This window comes from Lepidothrix coronata, unplaced genomic scaffold (genome assembly GCF_001604755.1).
Source record: "Lepidothrix coronata isolate B3197 unplaced genomic scaffold, Lepidothrix_coronata-1.0 Scaffold4, whole genome shotgun sequence".
NCBI lineage: Eukaryota > Metazoa > Chordata > Aves > Passeriformes > Pipridae > Lepidothrix > Lepidothrix coronata.
Window position 1 is genome coordinate 3,840,906 of NW_016690184.1, and position 8,574 is coordinate 3,849,479.

The 8,574-nt window shown below is 45.9% G+C and overlaps 1 long non-coding RNA gene across 1 annotated transcript in view; it reads right to left on the minus strand.

Moving 5' to 3' along the window:
• Positions 1–7,074, minus strand: part of LOC108502166 — a 37,384-nt gene extending 30,310 nt beyond the window's left edge. The window contains exon 1 of the long non-coding RNA XR_001876352.1: positions 6,965–7,074. This is a non-coding gene — a long non-coding RNA (uncharacterized LOC108502166). The remainder of the gene's footprint in view (positions 1–6,964) is intronic.
• Between the last annotated feature and the right edge of the window lie 1,500 nt (positions 7,075–8,574).

Here is an 8,574-nt window from a genome sequence, read left to right on the forward strand (position 1 = left end):
TCAGTTATGCCTTTAAAATGGATAAGGAGTTTATTCATGCAACCATTCTAGACAAAAAGGGACATACAGAAGCCCTTTGCAGAGGGATGGACAGACACACAAGACAGAACTAGATTATTGGGAGGAAACCAAAGAAATACAGAAATAGAGATTGAGAAGAGCATAGAAAGAACACAAGGGGAACTAAAGTATACCAGTCAAAAGTAGCAGAACACTCACATGACAGTTCTGAAATCTAAGTTATGAGCACACAACAAAACCAAGAGAAGTGCAGGACGTAGGAGTTATTAACTCAATGTATATACTCAAAGTTTATTATTTATCAATTTGCACTCCTGATACCTTTGGAAGGTACTTGAACCCGCTCTGTATGTGACCACATGAAACAAGGATGCTTTTGATAAACACATCTTCTCCATCAATCAATGACCTGCAGAAACAAGTGAAGGCTAAGGAGGGATATCAGCACTACTTAGGCTCGCTATAGAATCAGCGAACAGTAGTACAGCGTTGTTTTCTGCTCTCCATTTCAGTGCCATGAGGGCATCGCTATGAATGCCACAAACCTTCAGTGGCCAGAAAGGAAGATGCAACAGGTTCAACTGTCCTCTCCTATCAGGTAGCAGAAGTAGGTGATGCCCAGGGGGTGCAAAGCATTGCTCTCCTTGCTGGCAGAACTAGCACCATGAGTGGAGCAGCGACCAGCCCGAAGCCATGTTTAAGTACGCATCGCTGTGCCAGCTGCCACCACAGAACGGTTGACTTCATGGCTTCCTATTTCAGGCAAGTACAAAGACCATGTAGTGGGTCAAAACAAGAATAAAGAGCATATATTGAACCAGCAAACAGTCCCCAGTGGCAATAATTTCTTCTCATGGCTATTTGGGAGAAGCATTACTCGAGAGCACAACATTACAGATCCCAAGCTTAGCAGAGAACATTTATTTAGATTTGACAGCATGATCAAACTACCTATAGCACACAACTTATTCAGCTGTATTGTCCGTATTCAAAAGGAAGGCAAAACACAGCTGCAGTGGTAACAAGCCTCTGGCACAGGGGACACACTACAGGCATGGCACATATCAGAGATCCCTGCAGACAGGAGCAAACACGTTTGGGCTGACCAGAACCATCTTCAAACACAAAACTCTGCCCCAACATCCTCCTAGAATTTCTAGAATGCTTTCATCTTGTATTTTGCAAACTGTCTCGTAACTCACATTTCTTATGTCCTTTATTCAGGACGTAATTTGTGCTGAAAATACGTTCTCTGGAGAACATATTTTATATCTTGCTGTACTCTTGGGAAAAGCACAGACTCGAACTCTGATCCTTTTGTTGGTCCAGTGACTCACACCTCACATGTTACACGTTTACCCTCATATTTCTGATTTCAGGGTTTGGTAATCAATGGAGGAGTCAGTTCTGCTTGCCCATAGCCAGGACACGGCACCCATCCCAACTCCCCTGCAAATACAGGGAAGGCCATTTTTCTCTCCCATCACTCCTTCCCTTGTACAGAGCTCATACACACAACTAGGACATAAAGACTCTCAAAATAATTAATCCAATAATAAAGTTTGTCCTTCATTTCCAGTAGATCAAAACAAATACAACTTCTGGCCACAACACTGTTTTCACTTAATGTGCTCCAAAGTGAACAAACCCCACATGTTGCAGAAGAGTCTGCATGGCTTCAGCTCACACATCCTTACCTATGAGGTTGTGCTATGCATTGATTACTCTTGTCCCAAAAGTACTTGAACATTACCATAAATTAGTGCTAGATGCAAGAGAACTTCTGGGTACTATGTTAAGCAAAACATCCACTAAAAGTGTGTAGAAAGCAACTTCATTAACAACACCGTGTGCTAAATTAATTTACAAAATGCTTATTTATTCACAGCACTATGAAAGTAAAACATAACAGCAACATTTAAAGAATGAAACTAGAGTTCATACACAGCAAATGCATTAACCTTTGCACACATACAGACTAGGGCAATATATCTACTCAAGTCCCATTCTTCATTTATTTCCAACAGCCTCCCCTTTCCCTGGGTGTGACCAGGCTTATGGCATGCGGGAACAGAATGAGGCTGAACATCAGCCTCAAGGTAGCTAAACACTGGCTTGTTCCCACAGTTTGTAATTAAACACTCTGACCTATCGGATAAAATGCTAACATCATACCGATAGGGCCACAAACCTGAATCTTGTTAATGTTAACCTGTATCTTCATCACCTTAAAAAGGTCTTTCCTCCCAACTTTCCAGTAGCAGAAGCTGCAAGAGACTAACATGCACATGGAAAAAAAATCCATCAAGTTAAAAGAGAGGAACAATTCAGTCCTACAAAGTGAGGAGAAAGCATTAGACTGAGCAGTGAAGCAAGGGGAGAGAGGGCTTACCAGCATAAATGCATAAATGTTAAGACACTGCAGAAGCTCCAAAGTGCTCAAAAAACACAGTAATCAACACTGACATGCCAAAGAAAGCACACACTAGAAAGTTCTGTAAGAGGAAAAGGCAGAGTGAGCCCCACTGGAACAGCTAAAATAGAGCCGCACGTGAGAAATGACAGGTAGGAAGAAGGCACAAACTGAGAAGAAACCCTACTGTTAACTTCAGGCATCAGGAATTTATCCCAAAATTTCCAGCTTAAGTCACAAAAGTGCTGCACCCACACAGCCTTCCACAGATGCGAACAGGTCGTGTAACCGCATTTTGCTTCTGACAGCAGAAATAACTGCCCAGAGGTTAAAGAAAAGAAACAGATAAGGAAGCAGGAGGACACCTATAAAACGGCTTCCTACCAAAAAAACCTTTTTTTGATGGTTATTAGCAAGGAAAATCCCTGGTGGATAAATATAGCTTTTGTAGTCAGCTAAAAATTAGAGCTATTAGAATATCTCTTGACAGCTCCAATAACAGCGCTCAGTTGCTTAGACTCATTGAAAGTTTATAATCAACTTGCTGCAAAAGCTTTTATTTAGAACATGTGTCACTGAAGAAAAACACCGAAGCAAAACCTGATTTTATTTTTCAAATGTCTTAACAACTGATCCCCTTGGAATTATGTCAGGCATGTCACATTAGGATGGCTTGGGCTCACCTTGACCAGCAAGTATGTTAAAATGCAACTAAACCTGTCTACATTTGCACTCCCAGCACATGCTTCTAAAATTTCAAATGGTTACAGAGGAAAGGCATCTGTGGATCTAACACTGATCAAGACCACATTATCAATGCGTTTTACTTCAACATGAAGTGTTACAGGCAAAAGCAGTCTTAGAGAATAATGTAAAACTTATTTTCTACACACCTGAATTTAAAAGAGAAGGGAGAACTTTCCTGTGCAAAAATCTATTTGCTGTGGTAGGTTCTGTTGTTATAAAAGGTACAATTATACAGTACCTGTTTTTGGTGTGAAGGGTTATATATGTAAATGGTTGAATTAATAAACCAGAGTTCAGAATGAGCTTTTCCTGTTCCTGTTAATTTATGGCCCGGTGATACATTCCTTTCATGTAATGCCACAGTTTTCAGTGAATAACTTCACATTATCCTCCTCAGAGTGCAGATACAAAGAACATCAACCATCAGTTTCATAAGACTCTCCCTCTTAACCCTCAAGGGTTTAGGTGCCCGATAAAGTTTTAGATATTATTAAAACTTTAAACATCCGTGCTTGGCTGCTACTACTCTCCAAGCACACAACTTTCTGCCAGTGGGTACTTGTGCCAACACTGAAGCCCTCATAATACTGCTTGAACCAGCACCGCACGTCCAAACCACCACACGGTTCTCAAATTCCCTGCTTGCCCTCTCGCTCCTCAACTGCTGAAACGCAAGAACACGTCTCTGGAAGTGCAACTTCCAGATCTGTCCTTTATCCCAATGAAATAAGGAGTTTGTGAATCAACCAGCTGCACCAGAAACCTTTTTGTACAACACAAACACTAGGTCAAGAAGCATTTAGGTTTAAATCCCTCTCTAGACCTGTCTCAGCCACAACCCAGAACCCAGCTTTCATTACTCCAGTTGAATTCTTGTGACTGCGTGGTAATGCCATCCATGTTTCATCCAGTGCTTTCAACAGAAGAAGCTCAGCCCCGGAGCTTCTGCCACCCAGGAGGGCACCATATTCAAATCACTCTCCCAAATCGGCAATATGACCTAAAGAAGAACCTTTGGAAAAGGGGACCCTGCTCAGGCATTTCATTCCAGGACAATGTTTGTAATTGCAAATAATACAGATGGATTGACACCTTTACCTAGTTAGACCCAAGACATAAGCCTCTGTAAAAGTTAAGCTGCAGAGCAGATCTCTCTCTGCGTGTCCTACTGGTCCCTGAGACACTGATTTGTTTTCCTCTGAGGGGTAGCCAGAGGACACCTTGCATGGCCTTTCCCTGCAGGTCGTACAGGCAAAGCAGGGGCCAGCTCTGGGCTACAGGCATCAGGGCAGCTGCAGGTCAAGCATCTGCACACTCTAGCCCTTAAGCTACCTTGGATGTTTTGCCTCCTCCTTCTGTCAACTGTACTGAAAGTACAGACATGCTGTTGGTCTGTTTATCTTCACTCAGCTTTTTAAAGAATCAGTGAAATGAATCACATGTGGCACTTGTAACTATTGTACTAAAATAAACAAAATTCAACCACAGGATCACTTTTTAGTATTCAAAGCACTTGCATGCTTTCAGTCCTGCTGAAAATACTCACTCAGAGGACACCCTCTCCCTCCCTGGGCTTTAACAGCTCCCAACCCTATGCAACGTCAGGGCAGTTACTTGGCTGCACACGCAGCTCGAACATCACATCTGACTTCAGGGTTAGGGAAGGGGATTCCAGTACAAAAGCAGCATTGAGAAAACAGCTTAGAAAAGTACAGCAGCACTGCCAGGGCTCTAACTTTATAAGTAGATTTATAATTAAGAGCTATTAATTAGTTTTCAATGGTAACAGCAAAGAGCTAATGATCTATTAGGAATCACAGACACTGCATTTAACATTTAGTATTTCCCTCATTTCTCATGAGGCAAAAGACAGACTTATAAATTCAAGATATGACACAAGAGATCTCAACACACAAAAACTATTGCCAACAACATTAACTTCAGCAGGAAACCTATCCTATAGGAAGTGAACATAGCAGAAATTAATCTTTACCCAGATATTTTGACGGGGAGTTCACATGTAATGCTTCCATTCTCGGTATGAGTTTTAGTTACAACAAAGCTATGGACAACAGCCATAAAGCAGGTAGTACGTGTTTTAACATGGGTGTATCAGGTTTGACTTCAAGAGCCAAATTTTTTTTGAGGGGGGGTTGTATCTTCTGCAATCAAGCTTTTTAAACTCTGCCTTCTCCATCCAAACAGCTGGAGTACAGAAGAGCTTAAAACAAAAAAAAAAGTGAAGTGCCCCATTGTGTTTTGACTCAAAGTAGATACAGCAGTAACCCTCAAGGTTACCTTGCCCTATGTGCGGCCTCAGGAAGGAAAAAAACACAGTTTCAGCAAAGGAATTTCTTGCCTGGCTGGAGGCCGCACCCGCCACATCAACTGATGGCAGAAAAGCATTTGGATTCACAAGTCTACCCGTAGCACCCAGCCGGAGGCGAAGTAAAACTTTCTCATTTTCGGAGAAGAAAAGAAACTCTTGCTCAATAAGTAGCAATTATGCTGCAGAATTTATATGCTGAGCACGGCTGAATGTACGAACACCAGATCAGTCAACCATAGCTTTAGTGCTTTGAGTATGATTAACAGAATGAACTTTCAAAGGTCAATTAAATGTCAACACATTTTAAAGAGATATTCTTCTTAAGTTGGGTGATGTGTAACAGTACCTTCCAGAGCTGCTGTGCCACTTTCATCTTAAAATTTTACCCATCCAATACTTACACGTGCAGATATAAAGATGATAACTAATTAACTATTGATAGAAAATAATGGCTATTTAACTCCTGGCTTTTCTGTTGCTAAGCTATCTTTATTACTTGTGTCTAACCAAGTACACAGGGACGCTTACCCTAAAATTTCATTTCAGCTGTTGAGGGTGAGAGCAAAGAGAGAAGAAGAGGAGCAAGAACAGTTTGAAAGTCTAATAATTTACTATATGAAAATGAGAAGAGGCTTTTGATATGCAATTGAGCTGCTTGGATATAAATCTGGAGGAGGAAGAGGGGGACAGCACTGTAACTGAATTAATTATGAACATGTTAATCATGACTTTAGGCAGCCCAGCAATTTATCTCTTCGCTTCTAAACATTTCTGGGAATTCAAACTTCAGCTAACTAGCTCAAGACATCTTAAAATTAATGCTGAAAAAACTGAACACTCAGTACAGATTCATTTAAATCACCTCTCCAACTGGATGATGAGATCATTAGTTTTAAAAAAAAAAAGGTCTCCATCTCAGTACAAACTAAAAGGATTAAAATCCTGACCAAGGCCTCACAACAGTACTATAATCATTCTGACACGAACAATATTTATTCAAGACCAGAGCTAAAGAATCATTTGAGAGTTGAGAAAAACCAGCAGAGAGCCGCACTCTGTGCAGACGCCAGAGGAAAACGGGCTGCAGAGTTTTCCTTCTATAAGGGCAGCGGTCCTGGCACCTCTCCACAGGTAGGCTAGTAACTCCACGCGATTTTAGGATGAGTTTTTCAGGAGGTTCCCGCTCCGGCCCTGGCAGCCCCGCTGCGTTTCGGGCCAGGTGCCGCGGGCAGCGGCGGCTCTGCCCAGATAGGGACTAGGGCGGACAACCTTCAAAGTTCCTAAAAAGTTCTCAGCCTCAGGGGCTGCCTGACCCCCGCCGTGCACGGCCGCTCCGTCCCGCCGCACCTGCGGCCCCGGCCGGCGCCCTTGGGCACAATCCGGGAGCTGCGGGCGGAGCGGGCACCCGGCCCGGCCCGGCCCGCAGGCGGCCCGGACCCCCGCCCGCTCCTTACCTGGCCGGGTCCCGCAGGGCCGCGCCCAACTTTCCCACTCCGGGCGAAACTTGCGGCAGGCAGTGGGCCCGCTCCCGACGTCCGCCTCCTGCCCAGCCTAGCCTAGCCCAGCCCAGACCGTCCCGTCCCGTCCCAGCCCAGCCCCCCGCCGGCCCAGCCACAGGGGCGGGGAAAGGGGGCGGGGGTAAGCGAGCCCGCCCCGCGCCGGGCATTGTACGCCCCCGGAGCGCCTTTCGCGGCAGAGGAGGCAACGCAGGCTCCTCCTCCCCTCGCCATGTTCTTTGTCTGTCTGGCTCTCCCCGGCCGTTCCTCCGGCGCCGCGGCCGCCCCGGCGGGGCCGGCGGAGCGCGGCGGGGCCGCCCCGGTCGCAGGTGACAGAGCGGCCACCCCCGCCCAGCACCGCCCCCCGCCGGCGGGATCTCGGCGCGCTCTGCCAATCGGCTCAGGGCAGAGAGGCAGCCTCGGCCAATCAGGCGCCGCGGAGCGCGGAGGGTGCCCCGGGTGAGCCAATGGGACGCGGAGCGACGGGCGGGCCCGCCTCCCCCGCGCGGCGCGTGGAGCGGGGAAGCGGCGGGGCCCGCGCCGCGGGGCCTCTCGTGGCAACTCGAGCTCCATGAGGGCAGCGCGTCCTGGCCCCGTGGGGTCCCACAGCGGCACGGTCGGCCCGGGCAGGCCTCGCCTGCCTCCGACGAGACTTCACTGGGGAGGCGGGAGGAGTCGAGGGCAAAAAGGGCTTGCGAAAAAGCAGAGTGACGTCCCTTCTGGGGGTCCGGAGAGAGGAGTTGGTAGAGACCGGAGCAGCCGCACAGTCTGAGAAGCGCTGTCTGTCTGTAGTGATTGTTTCTTACGCGGCCAAAAGCCTCGTCTCATTTGCCCTTATGTCAGTTTTGTGTTGTAAGGAACACGAAGTCCCTTATATACCCAAGCAGTGAGCACTAGAAATAATAATAGCTCAGGGGCGAAAGCCACTACCGTGAGGAGTCATCAAGGTTGGAAGAGTCTTCAAGATCATCAAGTCCAACCATCCACCCAGCACTACCGCTTGTAACCCCTAAATCACTAAACCACATCACCCAGTGCCAGATCCAAATGCCCTTTGAACACTTCCAGGGATGGTGACTCTAACACTTCCCTGGGCAACCTATTCCAGCCTGACCACCATAACACTGAAAATTTTTTTTTCTAATACCTAATCTGAATCTCCCCTGTCTCCGCTTAAGGCCATTTCCTTGAGTCCTCTCACTATTGATGCTCATTTGACCCATAAGTATGTGCCACTCAATCCTACCTAGTAAGTCACAGTTACACACCTCAAACCCAATGTGTTTATGGTTTATTCCCAAAGTACATAATCTTGTTGCTTGGTGCTTGACCTTTGGTCATTATTCCAGTCTTCAAGTTCAGGCAAATCCTTTTTCAGGCTACCCTGACCTTTCTTCTGGCTGTCCCTGCCATCAGGAAATTTCACCAGTACACCTCATAATTTGGCATGTGGATGAACCTGTTAAAGTTTAGATAGTTATAATGCTTGATCTTTCTGGAACATCTTTCTGTGAAGCATTTCCTCTCTGGCATTTCCCTTTAGCCAACTTCTTACCCACTCTGCAGCA